Consider the following 17783-nt stretch of genomic DNA (forward strand, 5'->3'; position numbering starts at 1 on the left):
AGCTGGAAATTTACCAGCCTTCAATGCCATCAATTTTCCCAGCACTGTTTCACCGCTAATATTGATCTCCCTCAGCTCTTCCCTCTCTCTAAATCTTGCATTGTCTACAATTCTGGTATCTGATTTGTGTCCTGTTTTGTGAAGACAGAACCAAACTCTGTATTCAGTTCCTCAGCCATTTCATTGTTCCCTATTATACGTTACCCCACTTCTGTCTGTAGGGGACAGAATAAGATGGCCTGCTCTCTAGTTGGTTGCTCCACATTGGCCAAGTAAACCATCCTGTAACACTGCAGGAATTCCATCATCTATGGCATTGTGGCTAATTTGATTTGTCCAGTTTACACGCAGACTAAAATCACTCATCACTGATTCCTTATCACATGCTTCTCTAATTTTCTGTTTATGCCATTCTAGACATCCCTGCAGTTTGGGGGTCTGTAAATGACACCCACTTATGTTTTCTTGCTCCTTTGGTATTTCTCAACTCTACCCATACTCCACATTGTCAGAGCTAATATCCTTTCTCACTATTGTGTTAATGTCCTCTTTAACCAGAAATGCAACTCCATCACCTTTTCCTTTTGCTTGTCCTTCCTAAGTATTGAATACGTTGGGACAGTCAGTTCCTGTCCCTTTGTACTAACAATTTCCAACTCCACTTCACTCACTATGCCTCTTGATTCTTTTCTTTTCTTTTGCTTTTGCTAAGTTGCTAGGTCATCCACTTGACATTCACTACTGGATACTATCCAACGCCCAGTTAAACATTGGGAAAATTGAAGCCATTGTTTGTGGCCCCACTAAGTTTCCATCCCTCTCCCTGTCAGTTGCCTGAGGCTGAACCACATTGTTCACATCTTTGTCATATTTGACCCTTAAATGAGTTTTCAACCACATATCTTCCACATCTACCACTGCCTGGGGCTGAACGCCTCTGCTGCTGAAACCCTTGCCAGTACTTTTGTTTCTTCTATACATGACGATTTCAAGCCACTCCTGGCTGTCAGGCATCAGTAACCTGGACGATTCAAAATTGTGCTGCCGGGATTTTGACACTGTAGTCACATCACACCTGTGTTTGTTGACTTTCTCTTGGTTCCCAATTTAGGTAACGCCTTTTTGAAGTTTTCAACCTCTGGCCCAAGTCCCTACATGGCCTTGTTTCTCTCTAGCATTGTGTTCTTCTGGTTTTGACCTCTTGAAAGTCTGAGCATTTCTGTTTTTAATTGCTGAACCAATGGACATCCAGCCCCTTTTTCAGACATTCCTTCAACCTTAATAAAAACCGAAACAACTGCGAATGCTGTAAATCAGGAACAAAAACAAAGTCGCTGGAAAAGCCCAGCAGGTCTGGCAGCATCTGTGAAGGAGGAAAACAGAGTTAATGTTTTGGGTCCGGTGACCCTTCTTTGGAACTATAGTTCTGAGGAAGGGTCACCGGAGCCGAAACGTTAACTCTGGTTTTTCCTTCACAGATGCTGCCAGACCTGCTGGGCTTTTCCAGCGACTTTGTTTTTAAAGTCAGAGTGTAATACAGCATGGAAACAGGCCCTTCGGCCCAAACTGGTCCATGCTGACTGTGGTGCCCACTTAGCAATTTCTAATTGCCTGCATTTGGTCTATGTCCCCCTCCAAACACCTTTCCATCCGTGTACCTACCCAAATGTGTTTTAAACGTTGTTTTTGTGCCTGTCTCAACCACTTTCTCTGGCAGCCCATTCCAAATATGCACCACTGTCTGTGTGAAGAAGTTGCTCCTCACACCCTCCTTAAATCTGCCCTCTCTCACCTTAAATCTGTACACTCCAATTTTCCATTCCCCATCCCTGGGAAAAAGACTACGTGCATTCATCCTATCTATGCCCCTCATGATTTTATTGACCTCAGTAAGGTCACCGCTCATTCTCCTCCATTCCAAGGAATAAAGCCCATTCCTGGCCAACCTCTCCTCAGAACTCAGGCCTACTATTCCGGGCTCTTTGCACAGCTTCCAGTTTAACTATGCCTTTCCTGTAACAGGGTGATCCAAAACTGTACACCACACTGCAAGTGTGGCCTCACCAATGACTTGTACATCTTTAATGTCCCAACTCCTATATGCACTGCCTCGACTGAAGAACGCCAGCATGCTAAATGCTTTGCTCACCACCCTGTCTATCTGTGATGCTACTTTCAACCAACTATGTACTTGTACTCCTCAGTGTCTCTGTCCCACAATACTCCTCAGAACATACCATTCACTGTATGACTCTGACCTCGGTTGAACTTTCCAAAGGCCAACACCTCACGCTTAGCTGTATTGAATTTCATTTGGCAATCCTCAGCCCACTTCCCCATCTGATCACAATTCCCCTGTAATTTTTGATAACTTTCACTGCTATCAGCGATACCTCTTAATGTTGTATCATCCGCAAACTTATTAATCATGCCGTGTACATTCACATCCAGATCGTTTATGTAAGTGAAAAATGACAAAGGTCCCAGTACTGACCCCTGTGTCACACCATGAGCCACAGGACTCCAGTCCAAGAACCAACCTTCGGCCATCACGCTCTGCTTCCTACCATCGATCCCATGAGTAGCTCTCCCTGGATCCCGCACAACCGAACCTTCATGACTAGCCTGCTGTACGGGGCCTTGTTAAAGGCCTTACTAAAGTCCACATAGACAGCATTCTCTGCCTTACTCTCATCAATCCTCTTGCTTACCTCTTCGAAAAGCATGAATAATTTGTCAGACATGATTCTTGTGCACAAAGCCATGATGCCTATCCCAAATCAGACCTTGAATATCCAAACATTTGTGCATCCACTCCCTGAATATCATCTTCAATACCTTGTCTACCACTGGTTCACTGGCCTGCAGTTCCCCATCTGGTCTTTGCTACCTTTCTTAAATAATGAGACAACATTAGTCACCCTCCAGTCTTCCGGAATTTCAGCAGTGGCAAAAGATGAAGCAAAAATCTCTGCAATTTCTTCCCCAGCCTCCCGCAGTGTCTGAAGCTGGACTTCATCAGGTCCATTGGATTTATCAACCTTAATGTGCTTTAAGGCTTTAAACACCTCCGCGATGGTCCAGAACATCCCCACTTGCTTCCCTTTTTATCCTTAGCATCCATGATTGTCTACTTAGTAAACACTGAGAAGAAATTCATTAAAAATCTCCCCCATTTCTGTGAACTGTTTTCAAACCAAAATATTTCTCCTCCTGGTTTGTCTAGCTTCCATTTCTTTCTCAACAGTAAAAACTGATGCAATATATTCCTTTAAGATCTCTCTCTCCTCCTCTGGTTCAACACAAAGTTGACCTTTTTCATCTTTATGGAGCCCTGCTTGCTCTCTCGGTGCTCTCTTCCTCTTAATGCACTTGTAAAAACTCTATGAATTATTCTTAAGCTTATCTACCACGGCAGTTTCATGTTGCTTTTTTGCCGTCCTGATCTCCTGTTTAAGAATTCCCCTAACACTATTTACACTGTTCAAGATATTCATTTGAGCCAAGTTGTTTTCATCTAATAATTTATTATTGTTATTTTTATTCTTGACTAAAACGTGAGTATCTTTTTCACCATTGCTCTCTAATCCTATTAGCCATACCTGTCACTTGAACAGGGACATAATGACTCTGAATTATCACACTTTTGAAAGCCTCCCACTTATCAGACATCCTTATGCCTGCAGTCTACTCCTGATAACTTTTGAAAGTTACAAAAACAGAAGTTGCTGGAAAAGCTTACCAGGTCTGGCAGCATCTGTGAGGAAAAATCAGTTAACATTTCGGGTCTGTTGATCCTTCCTCAGAACTTTTGAAAGTCCTTGTCTTATACCATTAAAAATTGCCTTCCTCCAATTGAAAACTTTTAATTTTTCTGGAAGACATATCCTTTTCCACAACTGTCGTAAAACTGATAGAATTACTATCACAAGATTCAAAGTTTCTCTGTTCTGTCACTTCAGTCACTTGCTCTGCCTTATTAACCAAGGAAAGCTTTTTATTTTCATAGGAACATTGATTTATTGGTAAAGAAAATTTTCTTGAACGCATTTCACAAATTACTCACCATCCAAACCATTAACACTCTGTTAGTCCAGGTAAATGTTTGGAAACTGAAGATCACCAACTATTATAATCTTATTATTCTTACACCTATCTGAGATCTCTCTGCACATTTGTTCCTCAATTTCCTCTGACTATTAGGAAGCCTATGGTACAATCCCATTAGATGATCGTTCCTTTTTATTTCTAATTTCAACATATGTTTTCATTGAATGGTGTTTCTAAAATATCTGTTCTGGTGATAGCAGCAATGTTTTCCTTATTAATAAAAGCTACTCCCTCACCTGTTTTGTCTCCCTTTCGATCTTTCCTCTGAAATCTGGAACATTATTACAGGCAAAATATCTTGCAGGAGGTGGATGATGTGGAAAAATTCTTCCTACCAAAATGAATGGAGCACAATATTTGTTAAATGGAATTCTGAAGTGCAGAAGAATTTAAATTAAGAAATTGAGTTTCAGAGTTAGTGTGCAGGTATAGAATGTTATCAGAGGGTCAGACAGCATGGAAACAGGCCCATCGATACAACTAGTTCATGCCGACCATGTTCCCAAACTAAACTAGTCCCATCTTCCTGCGTTTGGCCCATATTCGCTCTCATCCTTTCAAATTCATGTATTATCTGAATGTTTTTTAAACATTGTAATTGTAACCCACATCCACCACTTCCTCTGGCAGTTCATCCCACACACTGTGCACTCTGTGTAAAACAAAAAGTTCTCCGTCATGTCCATTTTAAATCTTTCTCCCCTCATCTTAAAAAAAAAATTCCCCTGGTTTTGATAACCCCCCCCCCCCCCCAACCTGAGGGAAAAGACCTTTACTATTCCTTATCTGTGTGTCTCATTATTTTATTAACCTACATAAGTCCATTTCTCAACCACTTAGCTTCCAGTGAAAGAAGTCCCAGCCTATCCAGCGTATTTTTATAACTCAAACCCCTTCATTCCCAGCAATATCCTGGTAATTTTGTCCAAACCCACTCCAGTTTAATAATAATCTTCCCATAACAGGACGACCAGAGCAGCGCACAGTCCGACAGAAGAGGACTCGGCAACATCACTTCCCAACTCCTGTACTCAAAGGCCTGAGCAATGAAGACAAGTGTGCTAAATGCCTTCCTAACCACCCTGTCTATCTGTGATGCAAATTTCAAAGAATGATGTACCTGAAACGCTAGTTTTTTTTCTGATCTGCAACACTACCCAGAGCCCAACCATTAATTCTGTAAGTCCTGCCCTTGTGAAGTATTGCGTTTTGGTAGAACAAACATTTATCCAAATAAAATTCAATCTGCCATTCCTCAGCCCATTGCCCCAATTGATCAAGATCTCTCTGAAATCCAGAAAGCCACTAGGCCATCTCCCTTGTTATGACAACAAATAATCATCAATGAAAAGATGTTCTGCTTCATATGTCTTTGTCCAAGCATTTGGCTGTGTGCACTTGTTTTGGTGACAAGTTTGAATTTATCCTCCTCCTTTGATATGCCTTAGAGAGTTCAATTAATTACTTAAAGCATTACATCGCTACGAGTTGATGGTGATGGTGGAGATCAAACCACTTACCACTGCACTCATTAAACTTTGAGCCTACCTGATTATGATAGATGGTACCTCGTTTTGAAAGCTTTTTCCATAGGAACATTCATTTGACCATGAATCCAAATGCAGTTATTCTTTAAGAAGACTTAATATCTCCCGTTGTTTTCAGCACAGCTTGTGGGCGGACACCTACTTGTGGCTTACCAGGACTTAATTTGCAAAATGAAAATTCCACAAATGCATTGTTTGTTTAACATTTAATATTCTGATTGCAAAATGATTTCTGATGTTGATACATATTCAGTTACAAGGATGAAGCTACTGCACTCTACAGGAATCATGTTTATGGACAAAAGGTGTCTGAATAAACTGGCAGCCATGTGTGGCATGAGACTGGAGGCGTTGAAGAGCTATGCCAATTTTCTTCCGCAGTTCTGTTTGACAGCCAGATACAGAGGGCTTTTTATGTTTATTCATTTGTCACAAATCAAATTACTATTTGTAATCTGTTTTTGTTTTTAGTACACTTGTATTAGACACACCATGAAAATTACCATGGAATTGGCTTCTGGCATTTCTTGATGTATAGATTCTATTGTTTCTTCTGCCTGCTGTTTGCTAATTTTGAACATTTCACATTCTTTAAATAATTTCTGCTATTACAAATGCTTACTCAGACCTTGATTTAATTTGTTTTCAATAGTACATCAGGCAGACTGTATTGCAGCCAATGTGGGCTAGTATTTTGATCGCTGGTCATTCTCTGGAGACTTGTAGTTGACTGTTTGTTCAGGCACTGAGGTGCTCTCTATAACTTGTACAAGCAACCTGCTTATGCATGAGCTTGTATTGACAGGCTGTTCAGAAACAGGAAATGTTACAACCAATTTCAGACCTGTCCTTGCCCAGAAATTGTGCCCGCCCTCTGATTTAGATAATGATCTGCAGTAGGAGACCTTGATAGATTTTTAATAAACTCCATGACGCAGATTTCTTTTGGGGAGTTCAGTATAGTATGTCTGTAGTTGTCCAATTAATCTGTTGGGAGGGAGGAAGAGGAGTATTGGAATGCATGTTGTACTACTGACTGAATCTGTCATCAAACTATTGCACTGAGTTAATGTAGGAGATATCCCAAACTCATTGATAAGGATATACCTGGTGAGAGCAAATGAAAGAAAAAAAATTATAACGTATGAGAAATGAAGCAAAATAAATAAATCCAGGAAAAAGACAGACTAATGCCATTTACTATGCAACACTGAATGTAATTCTTTGTGATTAACAATGCTTTTGTATATTGCAAAAATGTGGCAAAACAGGCACTGATTTGGATTTAATCTTCTTATACGGTGAAAAATAAATATGTGGCACAGCTTTATTTAACTGGAGGTTTAATATTTGCATAAAACTATTGCAGTAATAACTAGTTTTTTAAAAAAGGTATGCCATGTTCACACATTATCAACAACAGTTGACACTTTGCAAATACATGATGGCCACTAATCACGCGTGGTATATTTTTCTGACATTCACCAATAATTTGATCCTTTAATTGTCATTCACCTCCTGCATAATGAAGATCTGCTCACTGCAGCTGTTCCCATCTGGCTGTGTAGGTCTAGCTCTGCTGTCATTGCAGTGGTGGTTTGACCCAGACGCATGATAGTGGAACAATCTTATGTGTAACACTAAAAACCTACAAGAAGGAATGTTTGAGATTTGTCTCGGGACATGGGATACTGTACCAAGCACGAAGCAGCATTTATTATATACTCAACTAAATCTGAGAAGATGATGGTGAGCATTCTGCTTGAATTACTGCAGTGTATCTGCTGGTGATACACCCACAATAGCATCAGGTAGAGAATTCTGGGATAATCATCCAATAGGAGCTCAGGAATGATGAGATGTACAAAGTGGAAGCACTGAGGTGCTGCTATGTGAAGCAACTTGTCTTCAAGTCTTGGTGCGGATATTGTTATGATATATTTACATGGCCATTACTTATGATTTTTGTTGGGTTAGGTTTCTGAAATTATCAGATTTGACCTTGGAGGCAGGCATGTTTTGGCGAGGTAAAATATCCACTTGGATTTGAGCCACTTTTAACAGATGCCAAGTGCATTTTGGAAAGATTAGGTTTCCATTGGAAATTTTAAAAATGGTCATGAACTTTGTGTTAAATGTGTAAACTCATTCGATCCATAAAAATATTAAAACATTGTTTAGGAGCTTAAATCTGTATTCTACATTTTTAAAATGTGTAGAGTTTTTTAAAAAGTAGCTTTTTTAAAATTCATTCTTGCGACTTAAGCCTGAGGGTAATCATAATAGGGTCCATGCTGTACGATTAGTTTTTCCACTTAATGTTGGGCGATCAGTTTGGAAGCAGCAATGGTTTATAGAAGTGTTTGTCTTTTTTTTGTAAGGAGGTATTGGGTATTTGACAAAATGGTGGTTTTCATATGAGATTCATTGAAGGAATGTTGATGTTGACAGATTTTATTTCATCTCCGCATTGCTCTGGAGGTCAGCCTGTGGTGGATAATAGGTGACTTGGGTGGACAGAGGTAAGGGAAAGGGATGGTTGGTGTAGTGTATTTGTTCACATTAATTTGGCCTAGAAAACAAAGGGCCACAGGCATGAGTGCAGAGCAAAGGGTGACCGAGAGGACATGAGAAATTATGGAGTTGGTAGAGGGGCCTTTATTGACATGGAGGTTATGAAGTGTTATGTGTGAAGAGATGGAGGGTTCAAATGGCATAGAGTATGAGCAGCTATGGTGGGTAGAGGAGCAGTGTGTAGCGTGGAGGGTTTGAAGTATAATGAGGGGGTGTTTAAGAGATACAGTATGACAGGGAGGGCGTGAGGAGTAACATTGTATTAACGGAGATCCTTGTTTGCATGAGAAGGGGTGGGTGCAGGGGATGATGTGGTGTAGGTTGGGGTCATGGCATGAGATTGTGAGGGTTGAAGGCAGACTCTTGATTGAATGTTATTTTTCGAATGACTGCATCATTTCTGTGCACCATGGCACATCTGCTTCCGCACTAGTTCCAGGGCTGCCCAACCCAGCAGGCTCCAAGTGAACCCCAGGATGAAAATCCAAACTTCTGGTCACTTTTTTTTTCTCTCCTGGGTCCGGGCTTTTGTGGAGACTTTCATAGTGGCTGCTGTTTGGTTTTCAGCAGCTCCTTTCTCCTTCTCATTTGTTACCAATGTAGTCACATATCCATCTTCTGTGTTTGTGTGGATGTTGGGATATTTGGACCTGCACAGAAGCAGAGTTAGAAGAATTCATCAATGTACTCTAATTGTCAACTCACCTTTCAACTAGAAGCAAGGTTTCTCAAAGAAGTTTATTATTCTCCTACAGTAATTGAGAGGGTCATAACGTATAGAAGAGGTGTTTGCGGTCCGTTTGAGTCTGTGCTGACCTATCTACACTAATCCCACTTTCCAGCATTTGGCCCACAACCTTGAATGTTATGACAGCTACTCATCCATGGACTTTATAAAAGGTTGAGGTTTCCCAGCTCTACTGCAGTCTTCTCTTGCCACCATTCTGCGCCCTGCAGCCCCCCCCCCCCCCCGACCCTAGCCAGTGGATTCCAGATTCCCACCAACTTCTGTGTTGGGGGACAAATGTTTCCTCCAATCTCTAACTCTTTGCACTAAAATTATGCCCTCTTGTATTGACCCTTCAACAAAAGGGAAAAGGTGCTTCCTATCCCACATGTCCATGCCACATATAATCTAATGCACCTCAAGCAGGTCCCCTCTTTAGCCTTCTAAAGAAAACAAACTGAGCCTCTGCAGCCTCTCTCTTCAAAGCTGGACAGCTGCATCCCAAGGAAAGCCTGGTGAATTTCCTCTACTCCCCTTCCATTGCAATCACAGCCTTCGTAAAGTATGGTGACCGAAATTACACGTAGTACTCCCTGTGGGAGTACACAGCTGTGGCCTCGCTGTAGGAGATGGTATCCGCATAATAGTATTGTCACTGGACCAACACCCCAGAAGCCCAGGTGATGTTCTGGGAATCAGGATTTGAAATCCGCCATGGCATATGGTAGAATTTGAACTCAGTAGAATGTGGACTTCAGAGTCTAATGATGACCATGAAATCAATGTCGATTGTCATTAATGTCCTGAAGAGAAAAGGCGAGGAGTTACCACTGTTTTGCTCTTCACAGATGCAGTCTGACCTGCTGAGTTTCTCCAGCACTTTGCTATAGCTGACTAGTTTGCTATAATAAAAACAAACTAAAAATGCCTCAAACAAAATTGAAGTCTAACCGACCTATCATCAAATCCAGCATCAGAAATGACAGCATCAAAAATAACAAAGTCTTCTTACTATCGGGATGGGGCTAGTGCCAACATTGTGAGAGCTGACGGAATCATAGCTTACAATGCTGCCTAGGTTACAATTACTACAGATGGAGCCCAACAAAAATTATATTTCACAATGTTTGAAAGCAGAAACCAAAATGTAACATGCTTATCTGTTTCTATACATTTTCTCTTTGGAATGAACTTTTCAATTTGAAGACTTTGTGTTTGATACATAGCGTATAGTAAACCTTTTGGAGGAACATTGTACTGCTGAAAGTACTTTTCAGAGTAAATTTGCATTTTCAAAAACAGTTAAACAAGTTGTTCTTCAGGAAAATCCTTTTTGTCTTCCCTCCATTTGGCAGCCCCAATATATGAGAAAACACAGTGCCAATGCCATTCACTCATTCAGTGTATTCAGTACTCAGAAGTGTCCCTTCTCATTCCGCAGGGATATATATTTGGGTCATGTGCTATTCTGCATGCAGTACGAGTTCGGTGCATCTTTGCATCTCTCTAATACAAACAAAATATAAATTCATTTAGTGTTGCCACTGTGGGAAAAGAGCAAACCAAACCTGTTGAAGGCTGAGTTTGGCATTATAGCTATTGTGCAGAACAGAAATGCTTGGAACGTAAATGTTCTTCATTCATTCATAGCCTGAAAGAATAAATGGTGTTCCATTCAACAGTACATTTTATTGCATATGTAATGCCACCCTGAAGGCGATCAGTTTGCCAAAGTAGTTTCTTCTGGGAAAATGCAAAATTAAGATCTGAATTGTAAAACTAGCACCATTTTTGATGAAGCAGAAGTGTTGTTAATTTAGTTTTCATAGAGGAAAAAATAGTTTTGTAGAATAGTTTTATTTCATTTTTGAACTAAAATTTGAAATTGTTTTGAATTAGGAACTTTTGAACCCATTCTCTGAACTATATTCTCATAAACCACTGATAAATAATTCTCAATGAAAACGAAAGAACTGTGGGGTGCTGAAAATCAGGAACAAAAACAGAAGTCGCTGGAAAAGCTCAGCGAGTCTGGCATACCTGCTGAGTTTTTCCAGCAACTTCTGTCTTTGTGGGACACGATTCTTGGTGCCCTTGACTTAGCATTCAAGTTTTGCTTTTGAAGCATTCATTAATGATGGTGTTCTGTCAATTTCTCAGTGCACCTATCCCTTTAACCTGTGTGAGGTGAGGGGAGAATGTCACCAAAACGCCAGATGTTATCTGAGATCTGGTATGTGCATGTATTGTATATTTTCTCTTTGAATTGTATGGTGCAAATGTAAGTTAAAGACTTTCAGCTATGGCTGTGCATCTGCTGCATTTTTCTTCACGTTATTCTCTACGTCAGCGTTCCCCCACCTGCTTGAAACTTGTCTTTACATTTTTGGTCACCTTTCTGACTGAAACCGAAGATTGACGTCAATTCATTCTCCCTTTGACACGTTCTCCAATCGACTACTGTTCTTTTCACATTGCATCTGATGTCCTGTACCCTTGCTCCATCCCCACTTAATTTATGACCATTAAACTAACTCCCAGCCCTGTTTTCACCCTCCCTTCCAACAAATAATCGTTTATGCCTAATGACTGTGTATCCTGTCACTGTTTCACTTTGCGACTAATGCTAAAGCCTTTAGCTGCCTGTGCCCCACTGACATCAGCTTTCTCTCCAACTCTGTTTTTAAACCTCTCCACTATGCCGCTGCTCTGTACAGTTTTTCTTTTCCTAAAAGAAGAAAATTCTTGAAATCCATCTAGTCAGTTGACTGAGACCTCTGGTTATTTTATTTTATGCCACTCTTCCCTGTTCTCTGGTATCTTTAGCCCAACTATCTTGAGTTGCTTTGTCAATGCCCTTCCCTCCATATAAGTGGGAACGTGAAGTCCAGGATGCTGTTGATGGGGAATTTAGTGATGGTAATGCCGTCAAGGGATGATGGTTAGTTGGGGGGAAAATAATCCTCTTTATGTACCTTGGAACAACAATTGTCTTATTTACTTGAATCTATGTGCCTCTGTATCTGCTGTTATTCTTTGACCAAAGTTGTATATCACTACAACTTCTGTTTCAGTATTCTACTTCTATTGCTTGCTGCATCCAGATACAAAATATAATATGGATAGAAAAATAACTTCTGCACATGACTTCAGTTTACATCTTGCTGTAGTTTATTCCCATCCTCCTATCTCAGTCAGTGATTTGATTCCTGAATATCTCATGTCACTGTGTTCATTTGTGTTTGACATTACTATTATGAACACTCCAGTAAAATAGATTATTAAAGCACACAAGCTAATGTGCAGAGCTAATTTCTGTACATGTAGGTCTCCTATAATCCAATAGTTGTTTTCTTGTCTGAACTACAGAAAATCGCCTTAGAAAATCATGTCTTGGGGAAATCACTATACCTGTACAATAGAAAGTTTGCATTATACAAACGGTGCTTACTATTCATTAATCATGTTACAGCCAATTTGCACCAAAAAAAATGTTTATAGCAGAACTACTTGCAACTGTAGTTCAAACGTCTATGGTGCGTAAGTTGTTTGAGCGTTTGAGTGACAGGATTTACATGTATTTGGAAAGGCAAGGACTGATTAGTGATAGTCAACATGGCTTTGTGCATGGGAAATTGTCATTTAAACTTGATTGAGTTTCTTGAAAAGTTGACAAAGAAGATTGGATGTAGAGTCGTAGACATTTGTCTATACAGGCTTCAGTGAAGCATTCGAAAATGTTTCGCACGGTAGTTCGTAAGGTAAGAACACATGGGATCCAGGGGAAGCTAGCCAATTGTATACAAAATTGACTTGAAGGTAGGAGACAGAGGGTGATAGAGGGTTGCTTTTTGGACTGAAGACCTGTGACCAGTGGTGTGCCACAAGGATCACTGCTGGGTTCACTGTCTTTTGTCATTTATATAAATGATTTGGATGTGAATATAGGAGGTATGGTTAGTAAGTTTGTAGATGGCACCAAAATGGGTGGTGTGATGGACCGAGAAAATGATTGTCTGAGTACACGGGGGCTTGATCAGATGGGCCAATGAGCTGAGGAGTGGTAGAGAAGTTTAATTTAGATAAACGTGAGATGTTGCATTTTGGCAATGCAAACCAGAGCAAGACTTGTACAGATAATGATAGGCACTTGGGGAGTGTTGCCAAATAAAGAGACCTTAGGGTGCAGGTGCATAGTTCTTTGAACGTGGAGTCATAGGTAGACAGGATGGTGAAGGTGGCATTTGGCATGCTAGCCTTCATCGGTCAGTACATTGAGTACAGGAGTCGGGATGTCATATTATGACTGTACAGGACATTGGTCAGGCCACTTTAAAATACTGCATACAACTCTGGTCACCCTTCTGTAGGAAAGGTGTTGTGAAACTTGAAAGGATTCAAGAAAAGATTTGCAAGGAGGGTTTGAGTTATAGGGAGAGGCTGAATAGGCTGAGGCGTATTCCCTGGAGTGTTGCAGACTCTGTTAATAAAATCATGAGGGGCATGGAAAGGATAAATAGCCAACATCTTTTTCCTGGAGTGGGGGAGTCCAAAACCAGAGGGCATAGGTTTAAGGTGAAAGGGGAAAGATTTAAAAAGGGCCTGAGGGGTAACTTTCTTGTGCAGAGAGTGGTGCTTGTGTATAGAATGAGTTGACAGCGGAAGTGGTGGAGGCTGGTACAAATCCACAGATGAGTTGGACTGAAGGGTCTGCTTCTGCATTGTTTGACTCTGTGACTCAATAAATTATCTCAATAATCCCCATTGTGACATTTTACTTGACTCAACTTGTCCCGAGAAACCTTCATTTTTACAATCTAAAGCTCGAATGTTTTCAAGTGCATCTTGCCCATAAATATTTCAAGTGCAGCTTTGCATATTGACTGTTCTAAAATGTGAACTGTAATTTGATAGTATTTGATCAGTGTCAGACTGACAGTAATTTTATATTTTGTGATTTATACAGAAAATACTTTTGTCCCATGGTAGTCTTTTAAAGCTTCAAATTTTCATTGATAACCGAATAAGTCCTTGAATAAACATTGCGTTCAGGATGGGTGAAGAAGAAACACTGATCTCATCACTGATCATATCACTCGGTTGCAACACAACTGTTCCAATCATGTGATTCAATTAAGAAAGCCATCAAAATGCCTGTGGTAATGTGATTTATTTTGTTTGAAAATGCTGGATAATAACACAGAAATTCTGTTTCTTCCAATACTTTGAGTGATCTTTACCTGTTCTTCCTGTTCTAAGCATGGCGTGCATTCCTTTGATGTCAACATGGATATGCACAGCATTCTTGCAGTTATTTTCGTACAAGTAAAGTCCATTGCTACTCAACGATACTGGCCAGTGTTTAGCTAAATTAGTGTGGCAGGCTGCCTCGTGTGGTATTAGGGCCACAGGAGTCACTCACTGCCTTAAACCTATCGTTGACATGAATGTTACTTTTGTGCTAGGGCAGCTGATCAGTGTTGCCCTTGCAAGGTTGCATTTGTTTCCGGGCAAAGAATTAAAGCCTAGAAATCTTCACAGTCATCCCTTGCCATCAAAATTCATTTGTGGGGAGAAATTTCCAATGACTGAGTGCAGACGACATTCTGTGTGCACCAACAACTGCGATGGACTTCCACCCCCATAACTGCGATGCTTCAAATGCACCACTTATTGATTAGCTATAGTCTGAAATGAACTGTTTGCAGCCTGTGGCATTTTTAAGGCTTGTCTTGCACCATTTTCACACTGTCCCTTGACGTTATTACCTCAAAACCTACCAATCACTGTCTTAAACTTGCTCAGTTGCTGGGCTTCCATTGTCTTCCTTGGGCTCAGAATTCTAAAGCCTCACTACATTCTGAAGAAATTCCTCCCCATGTCAGTCCTACATTGCTTGTCCCTTTATTCTGAAGCTGTGTACCCTAGTTGTGGTTTTCTCTCCCACCTAGTCAGGACAATGTACATTCTGTATTACCCTGTCACACCCTGTAAGAAATTAGCAAATTTCAATGTAATCTCCTCTCATTCTTGAGTTCTGCAGCATGTAGGCCCAATTTTTGCTCAAAGAACAATCAAGAATCAGTCTTGTGAAACTGTACTACACTCCCTCCATGGCAAATATATCCTTCCGTTACTAAGGGGCCCAGAACTCCAGACACTGCTCAATTATGGCTCTGTATGACTCTAGCCTTAGATGCTCCTGTATTAAAACCCTCTTGCAATGAAGGCCTCCTTACCATCTGTCTCCCTAATCACTTGCTGCACTTATACATTTACTTTTGATGATCTAGGTGCAAGGTCCCTTTGAAATCAACTTTTCCATAAGGCATAGGAGCAGAAATTAAGCCGTTCAGCCCTTCGAGCCTACTCTGCCATTCAATCATGACTGATAAGTTTTTCAACCTCATTCTCTCACTTTCTCCCCGTAACCCTTGATCTCCTTGACAATCAAGAACCTATCTATCTCTGTCTTAAATGTACTCAATGACCGGGCCTCCACAGCCTTCTGTGACGGTGAATTCCATAGACTCACCACTCTCTGGCTGAAAACCGTTTCTCCTTATCTCTGTTCTAAAAGATCTTCCCTTTACTCTAAGGCTGTGCCTTTGGGTCCTAGTCTCTCCTACCAATGGAAACATCTTCCCCAACATCCCCTCTGGCCTCTGTTCAGTATTCTGTAAGTTTCAATTCGATCTCCCCTCATCCATCTGAACTCTATAGACCGAGAGTCCTCAAATATTCCTTGTATATGTTGAGCTTTTCGTTCCTAGGACCATTCCCGTGAATCTCCTCTGAACCCCCACTCCCACTAGGGCCAGTACGTCCTTCCCAAAATTGCGCACAGCACTCCAAATGTGGCCTGTCCAGAGCCTTATAGAGCATCAGAAGTATAACCCTGCTTTTACATTCAAGTCCTCTCAACCCCAATTGATCACTAGTTAAATAATAAACTTACTTAAATAATAATCTGCCATTTTGCTATTCCTAGCAAAGTGGACAACCTCTCAATTATCTTTTGTTCTACAGCATCTGCCATGTATATAATCTGTACTGTATGTCGCATTCACAATATGGAAAGCCCACGCCTTCTCTGGAAGTTGTTTCGTGTTGTGTGCTGATCTGGGTCTGGCTCGCTGTGAACTTCGTGTATTGGCTTATGCTCATGTGCGTATGAAAGCTGAGCTAGCTGAAGTGAACTGGCATGGTTAGGGGTTGCGCCAATGGGCCCCAGTATCATTTTCTATATTTTAAGAATACCCAATATTGGTTTGACCCTACTATATTTGGAGAGTGTCTACTACCAACGTTGGGGAAAGTATATAACAACACAATTGGCAGCTTAGATGATTGGTCAGAATGTAAAGAATGGTGGAGGATGACTAGCTGAAATGTTAATTGGGATTAATAACTAAGTTAATAGAAAATAGGGAAAAGATAAAATGAACAAATATTTGGCTTCTGTCTTCATTATAGAGAATACAAGAAAATATTCCAATAACAGCTATAAATCAGCAGGTGGAAGAGAGGGCATGGAACTAGAGAAGGTCCCAGAATCAATCATTTATAGAGGTTATACCCACTTGCTGTGTTCGAACATATATTTTTAAAAAAATCACGCCAAGTGTATCAGGGACAGATACATAGATGGTTTTATTCGTTTTTTTTGTTGTAATCATTTCTGCCTATGGACTGCAGTACATGGGCAGACCTTTCAGGCATACGTGTGCTAAGTGTTGAACTATGTGACGTTTTCATCTCGCTACCCCCCCGATCAAATTGTTTTGCCAAGCGAATGGTTTGCACTGCTGAGTCATTCATGAAGAACAGTAGGACAGTAAAACAATGTTTGTATTGTCATGTTACACCCCCGGGCTACACCTCTGGATGTGAAATTACCATCACCAGCAAGCAAGTTCAGAAGGTAAGTGAAAATGACATTGCCAAGCTAACATGTACCTAAATTCTCTTTCAGCAAGCAGAGGAGGATGAAGGTGGTGTATAACTTGTATGTGGGTACAGAGCTACCTTAACAACATGAAGGACAAAGATCAGAATCACCACAACCTACAATGGGAATGTGATTTTCCAAAATTACTCAAGAGTTCAGTGCTCATGACATTATTACATTGAATGGAGTAATGTGGTATGAACAGAAACTAGTTAAGGGAAGTACATCATAGACTATGGACCAGTTGCGCACAGCAAATGTGGAAGAACATACCCAAACAAGGACATTGTGATGGAACACCAAGACACTATTAACACGTCTGTGGACCAAGAATATCCAAGTGTGAAAACCATAATTCAATAGAAGGTTATACATTATTATGATCTTGAAGGGTTGTCATAAAAGATAGGAGCAGGAGTAGGCTATTCAGCCCTTCAAGCCTGTTCTACTGTTCAATGTGATCATTGCTGATCATCTACCTCAGTGCCCTGGTTCTGTTTTCTCCTCATACCCTTTTGATTCCTTTATTCCTAAGAACTATCAATAACACCTTGAAAACATTGTGTTTTTCGCTCAATTGCATTTTCTGGCAGACAGTCCCACAGGCTCACCATTTCTGGTGAAGAAATTTCTCCTCATCCTTAGTCCTGAATGACCTATACCATATCCTTGGACTGTGACCCTTGGTGCTGGAGTCTACTGTAATCAGGAGCATCCATCCGGCTTTCGCTCCGTCCAGTCCCGTTTGAACTTTACAAAATAAACGATCAGCTGCACCTTCATGCTTATTTAGTGACGGGTGTACAAGGACAGCCAGGTCTTGTTGCACCTCGCCCTTTCTCGAGGTATTGGTATTCAGATATTCTGCCTTCCT

General features: G+C 40.7%; 1 protein-coding gene across 2 annotated transcripts in view; it reads left to right on the forward strand.

The window, feature by feature from the left end:
• iqgap2 (IQ motif containing GTPase activating protein 2) overlaps positions 1-17783 on the forward strand; it is a 328015-nt gene that overhangs the window by 110874 nt on the left and 199358 nt on the right. The window lies entirely within an intron of this gene.

The sequence above is a fragment of the Stegostoma tigrinum genome, chromosome 3 (assembly GCF_030684315.1).
Source record: "Stegostoma tigrinum isolate sSteTig4 chromosome 3, sSteTig4.hap1, whole genome shotgun sequence".
In the NCBI taxonomy this organism is placed as follows: Eukaryota; Metazoa; Chordata; class Chondrichthyes; order Orectolobiformes; family Stegostomatidae; genus Stegostoma; species Stegostoma tigrinum.